At 42.4% G+C, this 27,580-nt stretch overlaps 1 long non-coding RNA gene and 2 pseudogenes across 1 annotated transcript; 1 reads left to right on the top strand and 2 right to left on the bottom strand.

Annotated features, from left to right (window-relative positions):
• The window catches only part of LOC135542915 (uncharacterized), a 36,520-nt pseudogene extending 32,166 nt beyond the window's left edge, over positions 1-4,354 (bottom strand).
• A 1,341-nt stretch (positions 4,355-5,695) lies between these two features.
• LOC135543122 (uncharacterized) lies at positions 5,696-25,966 on the top strand (annotated as a pseudogene).
• Positions 25,848-26,981, bottom strand: LOC135543123 (uncharacterized). The gene is made up of 2 exons (XR_010456180.1): positions 26,731-26,981; positions 25,848-26,259 (listed from the first exon to the last, which is right to left on the bottom strand). It is a non-coding gene; the product is annotated as an uncharacterized LOC135543123 (long non-coding RNA).
• Positions 26,982-27,580: the final 599 nt, after the last annotated feature.

Raw genomic sequence — 27,580 nt, 5'->3', positions numbered from 1 at the left:
TACTAAGGTTGAAAACAACGAATACTAAGGCTGAAAACAATGAATACTAAGGCTGAAATCAATTAAGGCTGAAAACAATGAATACTAAGGCTGAAAACAACGAATACTAAGGTTGAAAACAACGAATACTAAGGCTGAAAACAACGAATACTAAGGCTGAAAACAACATATACTAAGGCTGAAAACAACATATACTAAGGATGAAAACAATGAATACTAAGGCTGAAAACAACGAATACTAAGGCTGAAAACAATGAATACTAAGGCTGAAAACAACGAATACTAAGGCTGAAAACAACGAATACTAAGGCTGAAAACAATGAATACTAAGGCTGAAAACAACGAATACTAAGGCTGAAAACAATGAATACTAAGGCTGAAAACAATGAATACTAAGGCTGAAAACAATGAATACTAAGGCTGAAAACAATGAATACTAAGGCTGAAAACAACGAATACTAAGGCTGAAAACAATGAATACTAAGGCTGAAAACAATGAATACTAAGGCTGAAAACAACGAATACTAAGGCTGAAAACAATGAATACTAAGGCTGAAAACATGAATACTAAGGCTGAAAACAATGAATACTAAGGCTGAAAACAACGAATACTAAGGCTGAAAACAATGAATACTAAGGCTGAAAACAATGAATACTAAGGCTGAAAACAACGAATACTAAGGCTGAAAACAATGAATACTAAGGCTGAAAACAATGAATACTAAGGCTGAAAACAACGAATACTAAGGCTGAAAACAATGAATACTAAGGCTGAAAACAACGAATACTAAGGCTGAAAACAACGAATACTAAGGCTGAAAACAACTAAAGATGAAAATGGTGGTAGCCAGCCCACAGCTGGTCAGGGCTGTAACCCTATCTAACCCAGGCATCTATAGACACAGTTGAGTGTCATTGGCTACCAGGAGGGCTCTCAAAATAGCCTTGCCGTAAGGAAGGGGGGGGGGGGGGTGCTCTGAACTCTCTCACACTCTCACAGCTTATTACCACTGTTATCTAAACTGACTTGATACTGTCCACCAATGGTGCTCCCTGAACCTATGACATCATAGGATTGATATTGGAAAAAATATAACAGCACTTTAGTCATTTTTTAGACCACTAGAACCAGCAACCTTCTGGCTATTAGTCCTTCACTCTAACCTCTAGGCTACCTACCAATTGCACTATAGAGATGTCCTATAAATGTGATAAATGTGTAAACACACAACCTGGTCTCAGAGCATTTCATATTATTCTTTACGTAAGTCCGAGACATTCCATTTAGCATGATATTTTACGTTTCGTATGGTATGTATTATTTTGTGGATGTCCAGCACCCATTTTGTATGATATGTGACGCATTACAACTTGTATGACATGTTATGAATTTGCTAAAAGTATAATATGTTACAAATTCCAATTTGTTGTGACTAATGTTTGCTAGGTGGCTAATGTTAGCTAGGCTAGGGGTTAGGGTTAAGGGGAAAGGATAGCGAAAAGCAGTTGAAAAATAGCAAAAAAGTACTTGAAAAGTTCCTTATTGGCTAAAATGCTGAAGTTGTCCGTAACTATATTCAAACACGCAACCTTTGGGTTGCTCGACATTCTCGTTATAAAAAACGACCCATCCACCCCGACTGACCACCCTCCTTTTGTTTTTGCCTTAAGTAACCTTCTGTTGTACGTAACTATACCAAACGTAACATATCATACTAATTTGAGTGTCCCAGATTTAGCTTGACTATGTTACGCCTCACAAGTCCTCAACTGGCAGCTTCATTAAATAGTACCCGTACAACACCAGTCACAACGTCAACAGTGAAGAGGCAACTCCGGGATGCTGGCCTTCTAGGCAGAGTTGCAAAGAAAAAGCCATATCTCAGACTGGCCAATAAAAAAGATTAAGTTGGGCAAACAACACAGACACTGGACAGAGGAACTCTGCCTAGAAGGTCAGCATCCCAGAGTCGCCTCTTCACTGTTGACGTTGAGACTAGTGTTTTGCGGGCACTATTAAATGAAGCTGCCAGTTGAGGACTTGTGAGGGGTCTGTTTCTCAAACTAGACACTCTAATGTACTTGTCCTCTTGCTCAGTTGGGGACCAGGGCCTCCTAATCCTCCTTCTATTCTGGTTAGAGCCAGTTTGCGCTGTTCTGTGAAGGGAGTAGTACACAGTGTTGTACGAGATCTTCAGTTTCTTGGAAATTTCTCACATGGAATAGCCTTAATTTCTCAGAGCAAGAATAGACTGAAGAGTTTCAGAGGAAAGTGCTTGGTTTCTGGCCATTTTGAGCATGTAATCGAACCCACAAATGCTGATGCTCCAGATACTCAACTAGTCTAAAGAAGGACAGTTATATTGCTTCTTTAATCAGCACCACAGATTTCAGCTGTGCTAACATAATGGCCAAAGGGTTTTCTAATGATCAATTAGCCTTTTAAAATGATAAACTTGGATTAGCTAACACAACATGCCATTGGAACACAGGAGGGATGGTTGCTGATAATGGGCCTCTGTATGTCTATGTAGATATTCCATTTAAAAAAATAAAAATCTGCCGTTTCCAACTACAATAGTAATTTACAACATTAATGTCCACACTGTATTTCTGATCAATTTGATGTTATTTTAATGAACAAAACATTTGCTTTATTTTATAAAAGTAGAACATTTCTAAGTGATCCCAAACTGTTGAACAGTAGCGTAAGTATCTTACACAGACCGTGAACAGTCAACATGGTCAAGTTAATTTGGGAGAACCTCATATTTTCAGTTGACTTCACAGAGGAAGTTGAGATTGTGATGCGATTTCCTGTCTACAGGGTCATCATCTCAGTTCCCCTCGATGTTCCCCTTTCTAGGCTTTCCCATGGAGGTGAAGGACCATGTCTCTGTATGGTGTTAGTGAGGCAGTGTGTCATTGTGTTTGTATGTGCGCGTGTGTGTGTTCACTCACCTGTATGCATAAACCTTTCATTGTTTAAATCAACATCCCTAATCTTCACTTCTGTACTTAAATTCAGCCACCACCTGTACCTTCAATGATCTAGAACTTCAAATGCTTCTGCTTTTTTAAATCCCACTTCTGGAAATAACAACAACGCACTCTACTTTCAAACAGTCAACGCCTAGTCACTAAAGGGATGCATTTCAATGTATAAACAACTCTAATCGAGCATCATGTCAAAAGAGGTTGAGGAAGCCCGGTCAAACAAAAACATGTGGTCTTTCATGGGTTCACTTTAACAGCCATCTCTATTGTGATGTACAGTTGAAGTCTGAAGTTTACCTACAGTAACGTTCTTCGAAATGAGCGGACCAATGCGCAGCGTGGATTGAGTTCCACATCTTTTTAATACAAAGTGAAACTAGAAACAAAAACAAGAAAACTACAACGACCGTGAAGACGCAGTGGCCAAACACACTAACACAAACAATATCCCACAACCCAGGTGGGAAAAATGGAGAACTTAAGTATGATCCCCAATTAGAGACAACGATAATCAGCTGCCTCTACTTGGGAACCATACCAAGCTCACCAACATGGAAATAGGAAAAACTAGAACACCCCCCAAGTCACGCCCTGACCTACAACACTATAGAGAACCAAGGGCTCTCTATGGTCAGGGTGTGACACATACACCTTAGCCAAATAGGTTTCAACTCAGTTTTTCACAATTCCTGAAATTAAATCTAGTAAAATTCCCTGTCTTAGGTCAGTTAGGATCATCACTTTATTTTAAGAATGTGAAATGTCTGAATAATAGTAGAGAGAATGATTTATTCCAGCTTTTATTTATTTCATCACATTCCCAGTGGGTCAGGAGTTTACATACACTCAATTAGTATTTGGTAGCATTGCCTTTAAATTGTTAACTTGGGTCAAATGTTTTGGGTAGCCTTCCACAATAAGTTGGGGGAATTTTGGCCCATTCCTCCTGACAGAGCTGGTGTAACGGAGTCAGGTTTGTAGGCCTACTTGCTCGCACGCGCTTTTTCAGTTCTGCCCACAAATTTTCTCTGGGATTGAGGTCAGGGCTTTGTGATGGCCATTCCAATACCTTGACTTTGTTGTCATTAAGCCATTTGGCCACAACTTTGGAAGTATGCTTGGGGTCATTGTCCATTTGGAAGACCCATTTGCGACCAAGCTTTGACTTCCTGACTGATGTCTTGAGATGTTGCTTCAATATACTCACATAATGTTCCTCCCTCATGATTCCATCTATTTTGTGAAGTGCACCTGGCCCTCCTGCAGCAAAGCACCCCCACAACATGATGCTGCCACCCTCGTTCTTCACTTTTGGGATGGTGTTCTTCGGCTTTCCTCCAAACATAACGATGGTCATTATGGCCAAACAGTTCTATTTTTGTTTCATCAGACCAGAGGACATTTCGCCAAAAAGTACGGTCTTTGCAGTGGCAAACCGTAGTCTGGCTTTTTTATGGCGGTTTTGGAGCAGTGGCTTCTTCCTTGCTGAGCGGCCTTTCAGGTTACGTCGATATAGGACTCATTTTACTGTGGCTATAGATACTTTTGTACCTGTTTCCTCCAGCATCTTCACAAGGTCCTTTGCTGTTGTTCTGGGATTGATTTGCACTTTTCGCACCAAGGTGCATTCATCTCTAGGAGACAGAACGCGTTTCCTTCCTGAGCGGTATGACGGCTGCGTGGTCCCATGGTGTTTATACTTGCGTACTATTGTTTGTGCAGATAAACACGGTACCTTCAGGTGTTTGGAAATTGCTCCCAAGGATGAACCAGACTTGTGGAGGTCTACAATTTTTTTTCTGAGGTCTTGGCTGATTTCTTTTGATTTTCCCATGATATCAAGCAAAGAGGCACTGAGTTTGAAGGTAGGCCTTGAAATACATCCACAGGTACACCTCCAACTGACTCAAATTATGTCAGTTAGCCTATCAGAAGCTTCTAAAGCCATGACATAATTTTCATGAATTTTCCAATCCGTTTAAAGGCACAGTCAACTTTGTGTATGTAAACTTCTGACCAACTGGAATTGTGATACAGTGAATTATAAGTATGTAAGTATGTATATAAGTATGTCTGTATGTTAACAATTGTTGGAAAAATTACTTCTTATGCACAAAGTAGATGTCCTAACCAATTTGCCAAAACTATACATTTGTTAACAAGAAATGTGTGTAGTGGTTGAAAAACGAGTTTTATTGACTCCAACTTAAGTGTATGTAAACTTCCGACTTCAATTGTATGTAGTGAGTCATTTCTTCCTATCGCAACAGAGAGATAGCCTGCTTCCCGGTCTGTGTGTGCTGTCTTGCCAAACAATGACCATATGACTTGGGCCTGACGGTACACTGTGATCAGGGATCAGGCTAACAAGGAGCTACCGAAGTCACAGATCTGTGTGTGGTGATAACGTTGATGCCATGTGATACCTGGAAAGCCAACATTTTCAACACAGGCAGGAGTTTAATGAGTGGATAGCTAGTACACAAGCAGACTGTGAATTGTCCATTTAACACTCAAACAGCTGTGTTCTCGTAATCTATTGTTTTTCCATTTTACAACTCATGACCAGTTCCTCGTTCTGCAGAAGATCCTCTTTTGGCAAAATAATAGTCCCTCTTGAGTGCGTGTACCTACTTCCTCTCTGGCTGCTCGGTTCACATGATGCAGAAGTGCCTGGTCAACCCTCCTATACAAAGCTATTTAAGTCAGGACTTGTGGTACTGCCCACACACTACCAGTGGGGAGACGGTCAACACTCACTACCAGTCAGAAGACTGCCTACACACTACCAGTAGGGAGACTGCGTACATACTACCAGTAGGGAGACTGCCTACATACTACCAGTGGGGAGACTGCCTACATACTACCAGTGGGGAGACCTAGAGAAGGATATGGATATCACAGTAAGTGATATGACTGCATCACTTCCCACTTTATGTTGTAGTTTTCTATTTGAATTGTAACACTGTAGGGTAGGGTAGTAGAAATGTGAGGGATCGGGGATATGCTCTTTGGTCTTTTCAACCATGTATACATTAGTAGTCGTCACGTGGAGGCTAAGGCTTTGTTTTCAACCATGTATACATTAGTAGTTGTCACGTGGAGGCTAAGGCTTTGTTTTCAACCATGTATACAGTAGTAGTCGTCACGTGGAGGCTAAGGCTTTGTTTTCAATCATGTATACATTAGTAGTCGTCACGTGGAGGCTAAGGCTTTGTTTTCAACCATGTATACAGTAGTATTCGTCACGTGGAGGCTAAGGCTTTGTTTTCAACCATGTATGGTAATGTGCGTTGCTATGATTTCCATTCCGGTCCATAGGATTCACCTGTGAAGGGAGGTATCTCTATACTTCACACAGAGGAGGATGGGAAACACCACTATGAAGTGGAGAAGATCCTCAAGTTCAAGAAAGGAGGACAAGCCTTCACCCGGTAACCTCTGATAACCTCTGTTTATCTGTGAAGAATTTGAATATACTGTAGGTTGAAACCTTTTAAGGATAGAGGAGTTGAGACATTTTAGAGGGACACAAGAGGGACTTCCCATAGTAAAACTCCTTTATGATGTAAGGAAATAGTTTTTGATCTAATGTCAGGGGTGAGGTCACAGAGTTATTTCATTTGGTAATTCCACCCCTGAATGTATTAAAAAGCTGTATTGTTTTTCTCCAGGTCCGTGTAGATTGAACCACGGGGTCTGTGTAGATTGAACCACGGGGTCTGTGTAGATTGAACCACGGGGTCTGTGCAGATTGAACCACGGGGTCTGTGCAGATTGAACCACGGGGTCTGTGTAGATTGAACCACGGGGTCTGTGTAGATTGAACCACGGGGTCTGTGTAGATTGAACCACGGGGTCTGTGTAGATTGAACCACGGGGTCTGTGCAGATTGAACCACGGGGTCTGTGCAGATTGAACCACGGGGTCTGTGCAGATTGAACCACGGGGTCTGTGTAGATTGAACCACGGGGTCTGTGTAGATTGAACCACGGGGTCTGTGTAGATTGAACCACGGGGTCTGTGTAGATTGAACCACGGGGTCTGTGTAGATTGAACCACGGGGTCTGTGCAGATTGAACCACGGGGTCTGTGTAGATTGAACCACGGGGTCTGTGTAGATTGAACCACGGGGTCTGTGCAGATTGAACCACGGGGTCCGTGTAGATTGAACCACGGGGTCTGTGCAGGGCCATATTAAGAAAACATAGGCCCCAGGGCTTAGTTTTTTATATATAGAGATCCCCTTTTTAAAAAATCTGCCTTTTTAAAAATGCATATCATGCAAATCTACATAATTTACATGCTAGAAGACATTAGCTGAATCTTTTTTAAATGACCGAAATGACCGGCTACTCTGACACTGACAAACTGAGATCAATCTGGTCTTGAATTCGAGCAAACAATAGCCCCAGCCAATGAAGCGACACACAGATTGTACAATATTTGGAGGCAATGTACAGTATATATATATATATATATCATAGTCTACAGTAGGCTGCTAAATACAATTTCCAGTGGCACACAGACTTTCCTAATGATGAAGATGAAGCCATAGGCTACTCACGGTGATGACCGATGCGCCCGTCGTAGCAAAAGCCTGTCTCAAGATGAGCTACACGTTGGGTGTTGTTCTATTGGTTCTACAGAGAGATGAGTCTTCTCTTTTCATTTGCTTGCCAAACTGTACGTTTTTGTTTTTCCCGCAATATTGTATTTTGAAATGTACAAAAAAGGCCAACCGACAGCCGGAACCAAACATAGAAATATAATTCATAGATGGCAGTTCCCATTCAAGTCAGGACTGGCATCCATTGCTAGCGTACTCATGAGTTTAAATTGCCAGGGTGTTACAAAAGCCTTCTATGGATTGTATGTCTATGGCCACAGGCAACAATCTGTAGCCTATAGTTGACTACAAATTACATGTTATGGTGTCAGGTGCAATTTCCTGCCGTAGTTTAGGTCCACTTGCAGAATCTATGCCAAGGCGCATTGAAGCTATTCTGGCAGCTCTTGGTGGCACAACACCCTTCAAGACATTTTATGTTGGTGTTTCCTTTAGTTTGGCAGTATGTGCTTGTGATAAAACGTAATTCACAGTTATTATTTTTAATAATCTATTGATTTTCGGTCGCTAAATCTCTGGTGTATTTTTAACATTGAGATCGGGCTCTGGTGGTTGGATAAAAACATATTTAAAAAATTATAATAATACAAAAATGTCATACCGACATATTAACCGGTCACATTTATTGATTGTGCAGTTTATTTTAATTATATTATTAATCAGTTACCCAATCAAGGCAGGGCACCCAGAGTTGCCCACGTGGGCCCTCTACCTCCTCTCCTTCCCCGTCTGATGATTAGCAGAGCGGCAGCAGGCAGTTTACACTCATTGAGAGTCCTCCTGTGGTTGGCAGTTGCAATGAAAAAACATAATAAATATATACACATATATATAAAACAGGTATGTGGTGTTGTTGTTCCTCAGTGAAGGAGACAAGCTCCTGACGATCAATGGAGTGGACCTACAGGATCTATCCCCAGAGGCCTTCGCCAAGATACTGACGGAAGGAAACCCCATGTTGGTGAGTGATATAGCTGGAGGAGAGTTCTTATATCACTCCACTCTCTTCATGTGTTGCATGTTTCATCACAATATTGTTTTGAAGTAATGCCCAACTGAGCATTCTACTAAAATGTATTGTCAATGAGCACTGATTAAGATTGAACCAAAAGTGCGTTACAGTGGCTTAGAAATATGCCATTCAAAAGGATGCAAATAATTAGTAGCAAAACCTTTTGTCCTCGTTTTGATGTCGCCAGATGGACTTTAGATGCAGTATAAACGTTAGCTAAAATTGAGGTAGCTGCCGTTAGCATTGCTAGCTATTTTTGACGAACTTTGATAGCTAATGACAACATTGCCATCTGTCTAAAGTAAATTTGACGACATGATAATGCTAGAAAAGTTGTTTCTAACTAAATATTTGACTCGTTTAGCAATGTCATCTTATTTCTAGACACTATAGTGTAATTTAGACTAAACAGGCGTACCTTCCGTCCAGAATGAATGGGCTTATCACGACTTTAGGGCACCACTATTACGCCGCCCGTCAGGGTTGCCAGGTCTGGCGGAAATTGATTACTCAAAACCCACCCACAAGGCCTAAACACTAACAATTGTTGGGGGGGGTTTCGCAGCAAGAAAGGAGTTGGCACAATTAGCCAATAAACCATTTTTTTCCAATAACGTTATCGAGTGAATATCGACTTAACTTCTAAAGACTTAAGAAACAAAATTCTGTTTTCCATCAAAATACTAATTATTGTGAACTAATATGACTAGCTAAGGAATTTGAATATCAAGTAGACCTTACCCTGAAATTATTACTTACAAGCCCTTAACAAATGTGCAGTTCAAGAAGATTTAAGAAAATATTTACCAAATAAACTAAAGTAAAAAAAGAATAAAAAAGTAACACAATAACAACATAACAATAACGAGGCTATATACAGGGGGTACCGAGTCAGTTTGTGGGGTACAGGTTAGTTGAGGTAATCTGTACATGTGGGTAGGGTTGAAGTGACTATGCATAGATAATAAACAGCGAGGAGCAGCAGTTTACAAAATCAAATGAAATCTAATTTTATTTGTCACATGCGCCGAATACAACAATTGTAGACCTTACCCTGAAATTATTACTTACAAGCCCTTAACCAGTGCAGTTCAAGAAGAAGAAAATATCTCAGTCGTCTTATTGCTTGGGGGTAGAAGCTGTTGAGGAGCCTTTTGGTCCTAGACTTGGCGCTCCGGTACCGCTTGCTGTGCGGTAGCAGAGAAAACAGTCTCCTACAATTTTATGGGCTTTCCTCTGGCACTGCCTGGTATATAGGTCCTGGATGGCAGGAAGCTTGGCCCCAGTGACATATTGGGACATACGCACCAGCTTTGTATTTTATTTAATTTTTTATTTAACCAGGTAGGCCAGTTGAGAACAAGTTCTCATTTACAACTGCAACCTGGCCAAGATAAAGCTAAGCAGTGCGACAAAAACAACACAGTTACACAGGGGATAAACAAGCATACAGTCAATAACACAATAGAAAAATCTGTGTACATGGTGTGCAAATGAAGTAAGGCAATAAATAGGCCAATAGTTGTGAAGTAATTACAATTTAGCAACTTACACTGGAGTGATATGTGCAAGTAGAAATACTGGAGTGCAAAAGAGCAGAAAAACAAATATGGGGATGAGGTAGGTAGTTGGTTGGATGGGCTATTTACAGATGGGCTGTGTACAGCTGCAGCGATCGGTAAGCTGCTCTGACAGCTGACACTTAAAGTTAGTGAGGAAGATATGGCTCCAACTTCAGTGATTTTTATTTTATTTATTTATTTATTTTTGTAATTAGTTCCAGTCATTGGCAGTAGCGAACATGAAGGAAAGGTGGCCAAAAGAGGTGTTGGTTTTGGGGATGGCCAGTGAAATATACCTGCTGGAGCACATGTGACGGTTGGGTGTTGCTATGGTGACCAGTGAGTTGAGATAAGGCGGAGCTTTACCTAGCAAAGATTTATAGATGACTTGGAGCCAGTGGGTTTGGCGACGAATATGTAGCGAGGACCAGCCAACAAGAGCATAAAAATCGCAGGGTTGGGTAGTATATGGGGCTTTGGTGACAAAACGGATGACACTGTGATGGCACTTTCCTGAGTAGAGTGTTGGAGGCTATTTTGTAAATGACATCGCCGAAGTCTGGGATCGGTAGGATAGTCAGTTTTTACGAGAGTATGTTTGGCAGCATGAGTGAAGGGAGGCTTTGTTGTGAAATAGGAAGCCGATTCTATATTTAACTTTGGATTGGAGATGCTTAATGTGAGTCTGGAAGGAGTGTTTACAGTCTAGCCAGACATCTAGGTATTTATAGTTGTCCAGAGTAGTGATGCTAGTCGGGGGTGCAAGACGCGATTGGTTGAAGAGCATGCATTTAAGAGCAGCTGGAGGCCACGGAAGGAGTGTTGTATGGCATGTATGGTATACAGAATGATGTGTGCGTAGAGGTGGATAAAAGAATCACTCGCAGCAAGAGCGACATCATCGATATATACAGAGAAAAGAGTCAGCTTGGGAATTGAACCCTGTGGCACCCCCATAGAGACTGCCAGAGGTCCGGACAACAGGCCTTCCGATTTGACACACTGAACTCTATCTGAGAAGTAGTTAGTGAACCAGGCGAGAAGTAGTTAGTGAACCTGTAATGCCTTACGGTCAGATGCCGAGCAGTTTCCATACCAGGCGGTGATGCAACCGGTCAGGATGCTCTCGAAGGTGCGGCTTTAGAACTTTTTGAGTATCTGGGGACCCAAATCTTTTCAGTCTCCTGAGGGGGAAAAGGTTTTTTCGTCCCCTCTTCATGACTGTCTTGGTGTGTTTGGATCATGATAGTTCATTGGTGATATGGACACCAAGGAACTTGAACTCTTGACCCTCCACTACAGCCTCGTCAATGTTAATGGGGGCCTGTTCGGCCCTCCTTTTCCTGTAGTCCACGATCAGCTCCTTTGTCTTGCTCACATTGAGGGAGAGGTTGTTGTCCTGGCACCACACTGCCAGTTCTCTGACCTCCTCCCTATAGGCTTCCTTATCGTTGTTGGTGATCAGGCCTACCACTGTTGTGTCGTTTGAACTTAATGATGGTGTTGATGTCGTGTTTGGCCACGCAGACGTGGGTGAACAGGGAGTACAGGATGGGACTAAGTACACACCCCTGAGGGGCCCAGTGTTGAGGATCAGTGTGGCAGATGTGTTGCCTACCCTCACCACCTGGGGGCGGCCCATCAGGAAGTCCAGGATCCAGTTGCAGGGGGAGGTGTTTAGTCCCAGAGTCCTTAGCTTAGTGATGAGCTTTGTGGGCACTATGGTGTTGAATGCTGAGCTGTACTCAATGAACAGCATTCTCACATATGTGTTCCTTTTGTCCAGGTGGGAAAGAGCAGTGTTGATTGAGATTGCGTCATCTGTGGATCTGTTGGTGCGGTATGTGAATTGGAGTGGGTCTAGGGTATCTGGGTGGATGCTGTTGATGTGAGCCATGACCAGCCTTTCAAAGCACTTCATGGCTACTGATGTGAGTGCTACAGGGCGGTAATCATTTAGGCAGGTTACCTTCACTCCCTTTGGCACAGGGACTATGGTGGTCTGCTTGAAACATGTAGGTATGACAGACTGTCAGGGACAGGTTGAAAATGTCAGTGAAGACACTTGCCAGTTGGGCCATGCATGCTTTGAGTACACGTCCTGGTAATCCGTCTGTCCCGCGGCTTTGTGAATGTTGACCTGTTTAAAGGTCTTGCTCACATTGGCTACCGAGAGCATTATCGCACAGTCATCCAGAACAGCTGGTGCTCTCGTGCCTACTTCAGTGTTGCTTACCTCGAAGCGAGCATAAAAGGCATTTAGCTCGTCTGGTAGGCTCATGTCACTGGGCAGCTCTCGTCTGGGTTTCCCATTGTAGTCCGTAACAGTTTTCAAGCCCTGCCACATTCGATGAGCATCAGAGCCGGTGTAGTAGGATTCAATCTTAAATCTACTTGACGAACCCATCCCGTTAGCGGGATCATTTTCATCAACATCCGCTGAAAACAGCGCTTCCTTGTTGGATTTTCCTCAGGTTTTTGCCTGCAATATCAGTTCTGTTATACTCAGACAATATTTTGACAGTTTGGGTAACTTTAGAGTTTTGAATCCTAATCTGACAATTGTATGCATTTTCTAGTTTCTGGGCCTGAGAAATAGGCAGTTTCAAATGGGTATGTTTTTTAGCCAAAAACAAAAATACCGCACCCTACACTCAAGAAGTTAATCCTGTATTGATGCTTTGCTTGTTTGATGGTTCGTCTGAGGGCATAGTGGAATTTCTTATAAGCGTCCAGATTAGTGTCCCGCTCCTTGAAAGCGGCAGCTTTAGCTCAATGCGGATGTTGCCTGTAATCCATGGCTTCTGGTTGGGGTATGTACGTACAGTCACTGTGGGGACGACGTCGTCGATACACTTATTGATGAAGCCGATGACTCCTCAACGCCAATGGATAAATCCTGGAACACTTCTGTATTGAGCGAGTCACCGGTACTTCCTGCTTTAGTTTTTGTTTGTAAAGCAGGAATCAGGAGGATATAATTATGGTCAGATTTTCCAAATGGAGGGCGGGGGAGAGCTTTGTATGCATCTCTGTGTGGAGTAAAGTTGGGCTAGAGTTTTTATTTATTTATTTTTTTATGTATTTTATTCCCCCCTCTGGTTGTACATGTAACATGCTGGTAAAAAAAATTGGTACAGCTGATATAAGTTTACCTGCATTAAAGTTCCCGGCCACTAGGAGCGCCGCTGGATGAGCATTTCCTTGTTTGCTTACTGCCTTATAAAGTTGGTTGAGTGCCAGCATCGGTCTGTGGTGATAAATAGAATGCTACGAATAATATAGATAGTATGGTCTACAGCTTATCATAAGGTACTCTACCTCAGGCGAGCAATACCTCGAGACTTCTTTAATATTTTAGACATCGCGCACCAGCTGTTATTGACAAAAAGACACACACCCCCACCCCTTCTCTTACCAGACGTAGCTTCTTCTCTGTTCTGCCGGTGCATGGAAAATCCCACCAGCTCTATATTGTCCGTGTCGTCATTCAGCCACGACCCGGTGAAACATAAGATATTACCATTTTTGATGTCCCGTTGGTTGGATAAACGTAATCGTAGGTCATTAATTTCATTTTCCAATGATTGCATGTTAGCAAGTAGAACAGATAACAGTGGGAGTTTAGTCGCTCGGTCTACGGATTCTCAGCACCTTCTTTTCCTCCATCGTTTCTTCACGCAAATAACGGGAATTTGGGCCTGTTCCCGGGAAACCAGTATATCCGTCTCGTCGGACTCGTTAAAGGAAAAAGCTTCTTCCAGTTCGTGGTGAGTAATCGCTGTTCTGATGTCCAGAAGATATTTTTGGTCATAAGAGATGGTAGCAGCAACATTATGTACAAAATAAGTTTAAAAAAACAAGTAACAAACAACGCAAAAAACGAACAAAATAGCTCAGTTGGTTAGGAGCATGTAAAACGTTCATCCTCTCCGGCGCCATCTTATATTTTGTGAGAGAAAAGATAATTTGCCCTTATTAAACTTAAAAAATGAATGTAGGGCTATTTTCTGGAAAATGTGCCAGATGTTAAGACTACAAGCCATTATAAATGGCCTATTTGCGAGATTGACTTGTCATTTCAATCAGCGTAGGCTAGGCCTACTGACTAAAATCCAGGTTTATGATTGTAATTCAACTTTGTCATGGTTTGGTTAGCTGGATGCAGGTAGCTTATAGCCCCTGGTAGGCCTACATCTCATTTCAGATAACCTACAGTAGCCTCGGCAAGATGTAACATGAACGATTTAGCAGCTTGCTTAGTTCGAATTGACAGACTAATTCATTCAACATGAATATCGAGGCGCTTCCAAGGTAATAAGTGCTTCAGTTGCCGAACAGGCTACTAAGGATGGGGGTCGTAATTTCAATCACTGAACCAAATGTGAACAAGAGACCTATGCTTGTCAACAACAGCCAGTGTTTTTATTTATTTACCTGTAGTCTAATCTGATTTACTTTCAATCTAATCAATTCCAACAAACAGCTGATTGGTAATTGAGTTAGCAGCTGTGACCATGATCACAATTGATAACATCCAATTTCATTATCTAAACATGGCCATTCATAATTGTATAATAACATAAGGCTACAACAACAATAAACTGAAGTTATAATATAACCTATTTATTACATCCAGTGGTGTAAAATGCTTAAGTAAAAATACTTAAGTATTACTTTGTTTTTTAGGGTATCTGTACTTTACTATTTATATTTTTGACAACTTTTTTACTTCATTACATTCCTAAAAACAAAGTAGGTACTTTTACACTGTATATTTTCCCTGACAAAAGTTCTCTTTACATTTTGAATGCTTTAAGGACAGAAAGTGTCTAATTCACGCATTTATCAAGAGAACATCCCTGGTCATCCCTAATGCCTCTGATCTGGCAGACTCACTAAACAGAGAACATCCCTGGTCATCCCTAATGCCTCTGATCTGGCAGACTCACTAAACACACGTGCTTTGTTTCTAAATTATGTCTGAATGTTGGAGATAACCCCTGGCTATCCATAAATGTTAAAAAACAAATTTATATGCAATGACTCCAGTCATATTGTCATTTCAACGTATTTATTGTATAAAATGGTAGGCTACAGTAGCCTACATAGGCATTTTAAAAGTAGCCCAAAAACCTGCAACCAATACATTTTTACCCATGACATCATTTTCATTGTAGCCCAATTTAGAAGGGAAACGCTGATGGTAGAGGGCGGCTTGATCATTTTTATGACAATGGTATGACTGAGGTGCAACCTATGAATAAGATATTTACCAGAAGTGACTAACATGGCTTGATGTTTTGAGTCACCATTTGAACCCATTAATCTGAATATTAGTCAGAGAGCGAGAGAGACAGGGGAATTTTGTCAGACCTGGGCCCTGACAGTAAATCTCAGTAAGACAAAAAATAATGGTGTTCCAAAAAAGGTCCAGTTGCCAGGACCACAAATACAAATTCCATCTAGACACTGTTGCCCTAGAGCACACAGGTCACTATACATACCCTGGCCTAAACATCAGCGCCACAGGTCACTATACATACCCTGGCCTAAACATCAGCGCCACAGGTCACTATACATACCCTGGCCTAAACATCAGCTCCACAGGTCACTTCCACAAAGCTGTGAGACAAGGCGAGGAACATGTGCCTTCAAAAGGAACATAAAATTCAACATACCAATTAGGATCTGGCTAAAAATACTTGAATCAGTTATAGAGCCCATTGCCCTTTATGGTTGTGAGGTCTGGGGTCCGCTCACCAACCAAGAATTCACAAAATGGGACAAGCACCAAATTGAGACTCTGCATGCTTAATTCTGCAAAACTATCCCCGGTGTACAACATAAAACACCAAATAATGCCTGCAGAGCAGAATTTGGCTGATACCCGCTAATGATCAAAATTCAGAAAAAAAGCAATGAAAAGGATACAAAGCAAACCACTACAGAGAGAAGAGTTCCCTAAGCAAGCTGGTCCTGGGGCTCTGTTCACAAAAACAAACACACCCCACAGAGCCCCAGGACAGCAACACAATTAGACCCAACCAAATCATCAGAAAACAAAAAGATAATTACTTGACACATTGGAAAGAATTAACAAAAACAGGGCAAACTGGAATGCTATTTTGCCCAAAATGGAGAGTACACAATGGCAGAATACCTGACCACTGACTGACCCAAACTTAAGGAAATTTTTGTACAGACTCCGTTAACATAGCCTTGCTATTGAGAAAGGCCGCCGTAGGCAGACCTGGCTCTCAAGAGAAGACAGGCTATGGGCACTCTGCCCACAAAATGAGGTGGAAACTGAGCTGTACTTTCTAACCTCCTGTCTAATGTATGACCATATTAGAGACACATATTTCCCTCAGATTGTACAGAACCATAAAGATTTTGAAATCAAATCCAATTTTGATTAACTCCCATATCTACTGGGTGAAATACCACAGTGTGACATCACAGCAGCAAAATTTGTGACCTGTTGCCACAAGAAAAGGTCAACCAGTGAAGAACAAACACCATTGTAAATACAACCCATATTTAAATGTTTATTTATTCTCCCTTTTGTACTTTAACTATTTGCATGTCATTACAACACTGTATATAAACATAATGACTTTTGAAATGTCCTTAACCTTTTGGAACTATGGTGAGTGTGATGTAAATGGTTTATTTTAATTGTATCTTTCACTTGCCTTGGCAATGTAAGCGTATGTTTCCCATGCTAATGAAGTCCCTTACATTGACAGCGGTGATGCCGTTGTTTATGGCTCACAGGTTTCTTCACCTCTCCAGGTAGGAAGAGGAAGGACATCAGTGTTGTTGTTCAGAGCCTTGTCTGTTATCTTCCCATCTCTCTAGACTGTCCACCAAGCCAGCAGGGCTCCTCCACCAGAGAGATGCCCAGAGGGGGCTGAGGCCAGGGCTCTCCACCCGGTCTCCAAGGAGAGCACCATACTCAGCTTCAGCCTGGAGATGAGACGAGAGGATGACCTGGACGACCTGGAGAGGTGGGCTGAATCAGTCAGCCAGTCACTCAGCCAGTCACTCAGTCAATCATCCATGAACTGTTTTCGAACATAGTCCCCACATTTTAGGGGACCAAAAGTATTGGGACAAATTTACTTAACTTTTTACTACTTTAATACATATTTAAGTATTTGGTCCCATATTCCTAGCACGTAATGATTTACATGGAACTTGTGACTCTACAAATTTGTTGGCTGCATTTGCTGTTTGTTTTGGTGGTTTGTTTGGTTTTTTTTAGATCATTTTGTGCCCAATAGAAAGCAATAGTAAATAATACATTAGCTGTATTAAAGCTGACAATTTAACCTCAGTCATTGTATCATTTCAAATCCAAAGTGCTTGAGTACAGTCAAACTCCCCCAAAAATATTTCACACTTCAATACTTTTAGAGCTTACTGTATATACCTGGAATGTGTGTTCACGTGCATATTATATTTAGTGTAGAATGTATTTGAATGTTTCCCAAACCCGTGCACGTTTAGGTTTTTGCCGTAGCATAACACAGCTGACTCAAATACCCAACTCATCGTCAAGCTTTGATTATTTGAATCAGCTGTGTAGTGCTGGGGTAAAAACCAAAGTGTTCACCCAGGGGGCCCCGGGACCTAGTTTGGGGAAACCCTGTTTTAATGGACCACTGGCCTCACACGAATCTCCATAAAAATGTATAACGTCATGTATCGTCCCTGAACAAAGTGACTCCTATCGCCCCATGGAAGACCTCACAGAAGAGGATGTCAACAAAGCCGATGGTGAGGTTGACGATCTGTTCCTGGTTGCCATGACGAACACCAGAATCTCTGTGGTGAGGGGGCGTGGCTGCGGTGACGGAGCTCTTGTCACAACTGTGGCAAGTCGGATTGTAACTTCAACGAGGTTGTCATGGTCGCAGAGTCCAGCAAAGTCACCCTGGGTAAGTTTTAATAATATGTATTTGTAAGCAGTGGGGGCAGTTCCCAGCACACTTGTATTTTTGACTTGCTTTTAATTGATAGGACAGTGAGTAGAGGGGACAGGAAAGACTGGAGAAGATTGTGTTCAATAGATAGTGGGATGGTTTCGTACCCAGGCAGACACGATACATGAGCACTGGGGAGTGGCAGCATATAACCACAAGCTAGACCACAGCAGGCCACCCTTCATTTTCATCTAACCAGGGTGTACCCTGGGCATGTTCTGGTGCTGACTTCAAAAGATTCAACGCGTCTGGTTGGTAAGTAGGCTGTTCCTTTTATTAACAGTATCGGTACTGCCAACCGAGCAGTGCTTCTGGAGCATTTTATTCTACTGTTGTAACTGGTTTTTGCCTGGCATTTAAGAAGACATTGTATGGTGACAACAGATACTTTCTGGAACTACTTACTCAACTCTACCTGGTTCCAAATCGCGGGCGATAGCGGTGCTTGTAGAAACAATCATAGTTACATTTTTATATTTTATTACAGTATAATTACAATTTATTTAACTCTAACTGGTTCCAAATCGTGGCTAGTGGTGCTTATAGAAGCTATATTTTATTTTCATATTTATTACTGTGAATTAACCATTTAATCACATAATTTCTGAGTAAATACAGGTTATTTTGTGTGATGTGAAATACACTTCCCTCATTACTGGCTCCCATGACCTTTCCGACAGAGAAGTGAAACCCTGGTCATGAATACCATATCACAATCACCATGTCCACGTAGTTATAAACTAGACTGGATCCCTTCCACATCTACTCCACATAGTTATAAACTAGACTGGATCCCTTCCACATCTACTCCACATAGTTATAAACTAGACTGGATCCCTTCCACATCTCCTCCACTCTTAGCACCATGGGATTATTTCACTTGTGCTGCTTCACCAATGCTCTGCCATGGGTCCCAAACAATGACATCATCCAAACGAAGAGCTTGTTGAGGTATGCTTCCTCATCTTCTTCACTGTATTTTCTGATGACCGTTTTGTCTGTTTGTTTCTCTCTTTTTGTGTTCAGTGTCACGAGGAATGGGCAACTTGGAAAAAGTACAACAGTTGGACAACCTCTTTATTGAAAACTATTTATGCCACATGTACCTTCGGCGTAGACGTACACATAAGATGTGGAGTGTTCCCACTTTGTCAGCAACTCCAGGTTTGTTATAGAATAACGTGTTTTTGTATTATGTCGACGATTTTCTTATTCTTTTATCATAATAACAATTATACAACTGTTTATTAAACGTTGCAATGGCAATTAGTGTACAAATATTTAACTTGATGATGGACAGTCTGGACTACAGACTGCGAACGTTAACTTTAGCCCAATGTTTTTTGTTACTATGGTAATAACTGATTTGTTTATTGATTGATTTATTCCAGAGAAGATCACCATCTATCACTACAAGTCTGACTGTGTGGACGGAGAGTTTCGGGGGGTCCCTGTGGTGCTCAACTTCACCAGCTCTAACTGTTTCCTCAAGTGTGTTAAGGACGGAGAGCGAGTCTCTCTCTGTGTTGGGGTGAGCACATACCCTTCTGCTTTCTGCTGCTAAGACGAATGTTAGCAAGGCCCTGACAAACGAAACTGCAAAGGGAGAGTATCGAGTTGGGTTCTCATACTGTATTTATTGCAGGGCAGCAAGGAGGGAGCGTGTGCACCAAAACAGTACAACAGACCCTCAATACTACTTCCCTAAAGAGAGGATATTTCTGCAGATACACAAATAACTTCTCACAAGGTCACAGCATACCCTGACTCTACCCTGACTCTACCCTGACTCTACCCTGACTCTACCCTGACTCTACAGAACACCTTTCTAATATTGAGTTGCACCCCCAGTCCCCCCTTTTGCCCTCAGAACAGCCTCAATTTGTCGGGACATGGACTCAACAAGGTGTCAATAGCGGGGTCAGGTGGTTCAAGGCCCTCTAGTAGACATTGGGGTCAGGTGGTTCAAGGCCCTCTAGTAGACATTGGGGTCAGGTGGTTCAAGGCCCTCTAGTAGACATTGCGGTCAGGTGGTTCAGGGCCCTCTAATAGACATTGGGGTCAGGTGGTTCAGGGCCCTACAAACATTGGGGTCAGGTGGTTCAAGGACCTCTAATAGACATTGGGGTCAGGTGGTTCAAGGCCCTCAAGACATTGGGGTCAGGTGGTTCAGGGCCCTCTAGACATGGTGGTTCAGGGGTCAGGTGGTTCAAGGCCCTCTAGTAGACATTGGGGTCAGGTGGTTCAGGGCCCTCTAATAGACATTGGGGTCAGGTGGTTCAAGGACCTCTAATAGACATTAGGGTCAGGTGGTTCAAGGCCCTCTAGTAGACATTGGGGTCAGGTGGTTCAAGGCCCTCTAGTAGACATTGGGGTCAGGTGGTTCAAGGCCCTCTAGTAGACATTGGGGTCAGGTGGTTCAAGGCCCTCTAGTAGACATTGGGGTCAGGTGGTTCAAGGCCCTCTAGTAGACATTGGGTCAGGTGGTTCAAGGCCCTCGACTTCAACCCACTTGGAGGAGGTATCTAATACAAACAACATTTTTGACCCTTTACTTGGTGGTAAACAGATGACATTGATTTGAAGCTTTCCAAAGGGTTCCCATGGTAGTGATCTGGTTCCCATTCCAGTAACTGGAGTGGTTGTTTTCATGTTGTGTTTCAGATCTTTTTAACCATGTTGTTTTTGCACATTGTGCCAAATTTGGGACAATACCATTCTTTCCTACACATTCCCAACATCTCTCCTTGGACTCATGCCTCGTTCCATGATACTATACGTATGTGTGCAAGATAGGGAAGTAGTATGAGTGGCGCCCCCGTACGGCCGTCTGGGGGGCGCCAGACGCCATCGTCATCGGGTTTTCAGCCTGAAGAATCAAACACCACTTTTCAACGGTATCAGCATTGTTTTGCATATTAACAGCACCAGTAGAAGTATGTACAGTCACCATGGGTGAGTCCCGTGAGGGGATGAGGAGGGGAGGAGGCAGTGGGGAGGAGGAACCGCGGGTGAGTCCCGTGAGGGGAGGAGGAACCGCGGGTGAGGGGAGGAGGAACCGCGGGTCCTCGGGTGAGGGGAGGAGGAAGAATCGCGGGTGAGTCCCGTGCCAGGGGTCAGAGGATCCCCTTTCGTAACAGAATCGGCCCTAAAAGTGGGCGGCACATTTAATAACGGCACCAGCGTTGGGTAACGCCGCCGCTCCGAACAATGCCGCTACCGTCGTGTTTAACAACGTCATAAACCCACAACCTCCTGAAGTCCTTCAAACACCACCTACATACCTTGAATCAGTATAGATTGTCACCTTCTTACGCCTCGATCACACCGACGGCGTCATCACGTTTTGGTACATCAGAAGTACATTAATTTCCAATGGACCACTGCATTTGCCTTGCTGCATTGCGCTGCGTTCTGTGTGGTGGTGTATGTTGGTGTAAAACTGCATGCATAGACGACTTGACAGAAGTGGTAGCAGAAGGGGAGTGTTGAACTGTTGTTGGACAAACCCAGATGATGCTGCATACCTTTCTGCGTAATAACGCTGATGGTGTGATCGAGGCACCATCCCTCTGTCAGCATCAACGCGTGCGTCAGCGCCCTCCCCTCTGCCAACTGTGCTGAGGTACCAGGATGTAACGGAGCAGACCCTAGCCATGTGTGGACTGTGACTACAGCGGGCCCCGCCCATCTATTTCCCATTTGGTCCAGGTAGGATGACCCATCTGAATATGACACTAAGTCAGCATTTAAAAGGCACGTCACACAAGTCCTGGTTGGCAGTGACGATGTCACCATCACGTCTAGACAGCAGTGATGGATGGTGTCGTTGGGATTGGTAGGAGAGTTGCGGGGTTTTTAGCCGAGCACATTTTACTACATGTCCCCTGACAGCAGCTTCCCAACCGGTGAACCTGGTCGACGTCACCTGGTTAGTTTTCCCCTACTACGGAGCGTGTTCTGTCGACGGAGGCATATGGCCCGTTGGATGAGGTCTTGAATTTGAGGATCTTTGTGACTCCAGTTCCTCATCTAGTTGATGCATGTTATGTTTGAGATTCAACCACTGAAGTCTGGTGTTTTCAAATTAGCCGAACTGGAAAATAATGTTAATGTCATGAGGCATTGGTCCCGGTCCCGACCGGGTTTCATTGCAAAGGACTTTTTGTGGCAGCGTTTGATTCTTGCTCGGTCCAGGGAACCACCCTTTGGCCAGATGGTGTCTGTGAACTGACTTAGGAAAGTACTCAATTTCCTCATCTTGAGAGAACTCCTGCAACTCTGAGCTGCTTGGTAGTCCAGAGACCATTTGTCTTCAGTCTCAACAGCCTGCTCTTTACAATTAAGAGGCTCCCATGTTTTTTAACAGATTTTTAAAATATATATGTATTTTACAGGCTTGGTGAGATCTTCAGTTATATTTTCACTATTTCAGTTCAATGAGATCTACAGATGGCACTATATTGTTGGTGAGCGCTTCGGGTATATTTGCATTTGAAATTCACATAATTTGCATGTATTTAGGTTCAGGTCATAAAATAATTTCTAAACAGTATAATAAAGGGATATTTACCACGGGTCTAGTGCCCAAAATACACAGTAATAGTTGTTAAACTCATAATCTGACATGTATTACCTTGAGTTCTCACCCAGATGGACCTTACTTTATCCAGGATCATTCCTGGGTTTAATTTAACACAACATTTAGTCCAGGATCTACTAAACTAACATATGGAATTGTTTTAATATGGTCAGGGTTATCTACTAGGGTTAGAGTACTAAACTAACATATGGAATTGTTTTAAGATGGTCATACCATGGATCATTTAGCTATTTGATGTTAGGGTTAGCTACTAGGGTTAGCTACTAGGGTTAGCTACTAGGGCTAGGGTTAGCTACTAGGGTTAGGGTTAGCTACTAGGGTTAGCCACTAGGGCTAGGGTTAGCTACTAGGGCTAGGGTTAGCTACTAGGGTTAGCTACTAGGGCTAGGGTTAGCTACTAGGGCTAGGGTTAGCTACTAGGGTTAGCTACTAGGGTTAGCCACTAGGGCTAGGGTTAGCCACTAGGGCTAGGGTTAGCTACTAGGGCTAGGGTTAGCTACTAAGGTTAGCTACTAGGGTTAGGGTTAGCTACTAGGTTTAGGGTTAGCTACTAGGTTTAGGGTTAGCTACTAGGTTTAGGGTTAGCTCCTAGGGTTCGCTACTAGGTTTAGGGTTAGCTACTAGGGTTAGCTACTAGGTTTAGGGTTAGCTACTAGGGTTAGCTACTAGGACTAGGGTTAGCTACTAGGGCTAGGGTTAGCTACTATGGTTATCTACTAGAGTTAGGGTACTAAGTTAACATATGGAATTGTTTTAATATGGTCATACCATGGATCATTTAGCTATTGGATTTAGAATTTTAGGACCTCTTTAGGTATATTTGATAAAATATTGAATATGGCCTTTACTATTACAGCCCAAAGAAACACATGGACGAACATTCAGAAATGGTCAAAATGACAGTCAAAAAACATCATAAGGAAGGTTTTGATAGTTTTAACCTGTACACGTCCTTTCAGTCTTGTGACAGACTGCATCAGGAAGGACGATGAGGAGATCCAGCCGTTTGTCTTCTACATGAAGGCTGAAATGAGCAAACAACGCCGGTTTGAGTCCGCCTACTGCCAGGGCTGGTTCATCCACACTTCTAACGAGACTAAAGTAGTTTTGGGGAAACCCCAGGGGATGATGGGGGACCAGTCATCCATAAATGATGAAGAGGGTTTGTTGTTTCTGAATGTTATGTTTCTCTAATTTTTTTATATATACCATCATTTTATAACATGGTTGTTTTGAAGTGATCTGTCCTATATCAACGAGATGTCAGAAAGCTTAGGAAATATTTGTGTTTTTTTGGACACATATATTAAATCCCTTATTTGTGTTGGCACAAAGCTAATTCCGTTCTTCCATTTATTTGTATGGGTTCCCTTCAGACGATTCTCAAAGACTCTTGTGGGGGTCGTGAAGCAAAACGGAGAACACCATCGTGTTTGTGAGAGTCATCTTCCCATAGAGTTAGTAGGCCAAACCGTTCGGATGCTACAGACGTTTTTCGTGAGAGAACTGATTTTCGGGATGGCTCATGGTCTGACAAACACAGCTGGAGCTCGGCCACCTTCCACCGCAGATTTTTTATTTTTTATTTTACCTTTATTTAACTAGGCAAGTCAGTTAAGAACAAATTCTTATTTTCAATGACGGCCTAGGAACAGTGGGTTAACTGCCTGTTCAGGGGCAGAACGACAGATTTGTACCTTGTCAGCTCAGGGGTTTGAACTGCAACCTTGCGGTTACTAGTCCAACAATCTAACCACTAGGCTACCCTGCCGCCTCTACACTCTAACCACTAGGCTACCCTGCCGCCTCTACACTCTAACCACTAGGCTACCCCTGCCGCCCCCAGATGTGAAAGGGCAACATAGGAGGATGTGGGGGATCGAGACTCAGCCCATGCAAATATCTCTAGCTTAAGTTGACGGATTTAGATGGGGATTTATTTTAATTACATTCACTAGCATGACACACAGATGTGCATCAGTAGACTCTTAAGGATAAAGACTTGTGTTCAATATAACTGCTACTATATGTATTTTTAGTTCACCACTAATTGCATTTTTTTTTTTCAAATAACTTCATAGCAGTCAGTTAAGGAAATGAGACCAAGGACTGTGGTTATTCCCTGTTGTGTTGTGGTTATTCCCTGTTGTGTTGTGGTTATTCCCTGTTGTGTTGTGGTTATTCCCTGTTGTGGTTATTCCCTGTTGTGGTTATTCCCTGTTGTGTTGTGGTTATTCCCTGTTGTGTTGTGGTTATTCCCTGTTGTGTTGTGGTTATTCCCTGTTGTGTTGTGGTTATTCCCTGTTGTGGTTATTCTGTGTTGTGGTTATTCCCTGTTGTGTTGTGGTTATTCCCTGTTGTGTTGTGGTTATTCCATGTTCATGTTGAATTTGAGTAGTGAATAGTGTTCCCTATACTGCACAGGTCCATTCAGGCTTTAAAAGCAGATTTAGGTAGATCTGCACAAGGACTAAAAGGAATTGGTGAATAATAATAATAATAATATCTTCAACCTGTACATATCCTTTCAGACGTGTGACCAACACAGACTGAAAAGCATCAGGAAGGACGATGAGGAGATCCAGGCGTTTGTCTTCTACATGAAGGCTGAAATGAGCAAACAACGCCGGTTTGAGTCCGCCTACTGCCAGGGCTGGTTCATCCACACTTCTAACGAGACAAAAGTAGTTTTGGGGAAACCCAAGGGGATGACGGGGGACCAGTCATTCTTCTTTGTCATCCATAAATAAATGATGGAGAGGGTTTGTTGTTTCTGCATGTTATGTTTCTCTATGTAGTTTCTATAGTGTATTTTTATACCATCATTTTATACCATGTCATTTTGTATTGATCACATGAGTCCCTGGAAAACAATGATGATTGCTGGCTACCATAAATGTACTGTAGATTCATTGAATGTAGAGAAACGGAGCCCAGGAAAAGAATGGGTGTGTACTGATATTACAGTGTGTGTGTGATGCAACAGTGGCCTGTTTATTCTGCTATTGCAGAGAGAAGTAGCTATGTATCATACACAAATAATTAGCATTTGTTTGTATTTTTCAGTTATTGATCGTTTAGTCAGATGAGTAATGCTTTTATATTTTTCTGTGACTTAAGTATTTTTTTTTTTTTTTTTTAGAATAAAAATATATTCTAAAACTCTACAAATGTCTTGAATTTATACATAATTTAAACGAATGATCCAACTTCTAATGTGGTCTTCTTGAAAGAGTTGTTGTTGTAGGGAGTTTTTCCAGATCTGTCAAGTCGTCTGTCAAACTTTCACACTGACAGTGTCAGGACCCGGTTACGAACCCGGGTCTCCGGAACAACCCTGGCCAAATCCTGACAGACAGTCAGCGACTCAGAACCCTGTCTGTTCATCCTCTTCCCTCTCAAATGTTTTGTTGGTCACGCCGTAGGGGTTCTCTGCCTTCTCTTCAGCTTTCGCTGCAGATTTCCTGGAGATGTAGAAGAGAAAGAACTGTCGTGTGTCTTTTAAAAATGGCTTAAATGAACATTTTGTCAATGGTGAGGTTGTTAATAAAATATGTAGCAATTTAATTAGTCTCTTCCAGACCTGGGTCGAATACATGTCAAATACTTGAAGTTGTGGATTTAGGTTGACTAGATTTGTAGGATTAAGTTTGGTTCAAACTGTATTTTAACCTCTTACTCCTTTCATTCCTTAAAACAACAAAGCATCTCACAGTTGGCGCTGACTTAGGATCAGGTTTGCCTTTTAGATCATAATGGATATATGATTACATGGACAGGGAGGACCTGATCCTAGATCAGCACTCTTATTCTGGTATGCTTTATGAATGGGGTTGCAAAATCCTGGTAACTTTGCCCAAATTTCCCTGGTTTTCCAGAAATCCTGGTTGGAAGAAACCAGAGATGATCAACCCTGTTATAAGGTCCAGACTCACTTCTTCCTGTCTCTGAAACCAGAGATGATCAACCCTGTTATAATGCCCAGACTCACTTCTTCCTGTCTCTGAAACCAGAGATGATCAACCCTGTTATAAGGCCCAGGCTCACTTCTTCCTGTCTCTGAAACCAGAGATGATCAACCCTGTTATAAGGCCCAGGCTCACTTCTTCCTGTCTCTGAAACCAGAGATGATCAACCCTGTTATAATGTCCAGGCTCACTTCTTCCTGTCTCTGAAACCAGAGATGATCAACCCTGTTATAAGGATCAACCCTGTTATAATGCCCAGACTCACTTCTTCCTGTCTCTGAAACCAGAGATGATCAACCCTGTTATAAGGTCCAGACTCACTTCTTCCTGTCTCTGAAACCAGAGATGATCAACCCTGTTATAAGGTCCAGACTCACTTCTTCCTGTCTCTGAAACCAGAGATGATCAACCCTGTTATAAGGTCCAGACTCACTTCTTCCTGTCTCTGAAACCAGAGATGATCAACCCTGTTATAAGGTCCAGACTCACTTCTTCCTGTCTCTGAAACCAGAGATGATCAACCCTGTTATAAGGTCCAGACTCACTTCTTCCTGTCTCTGAAACCAGAGATGATCAACCCTGTTAAGTAAGGCCCAGACTCACTTCTTCCTGTCTCTGAAACCAGAGATGATCAACCCTGTTATAAGGTCCAGACTCACTTCTTCCTGTCTCTGAAACCAGAGATGATCAACCCTGTTATAAGGTCCAGACTCACTTCTTCCTGTCTCTGAAACCAGAGATGATCAACCCTGTTATAAGGTCCAGACTCACTTCTTCCTGTCTCTGAAACCAGAGATGATCAACCCTGTTATAAGGT

The sequence above is a fragment of the Oncorhynchus masou genome, chromosome 7 (genome assembly GCF_036934945.1).
Source record: "Oncorhynchus masou masou isolate Uvic2021 chromosome 7, UVic_Omas_1.1, whole genome shotgun sequence".
In the NCBI taxonomy this organism is placed as follows: domain Eukaryota; kingdom Metazoa; phylum Chordata; class Actinopteri; order Salmoniformes; family Salmonidae; genus Oncorhynchus; species Oncorhynchus masou.
The sequence above is the reverse complement of the archived record's forward strand: the minus strand, read 5'-3'. Positions and strand labels throughout refer to the sequence as shown.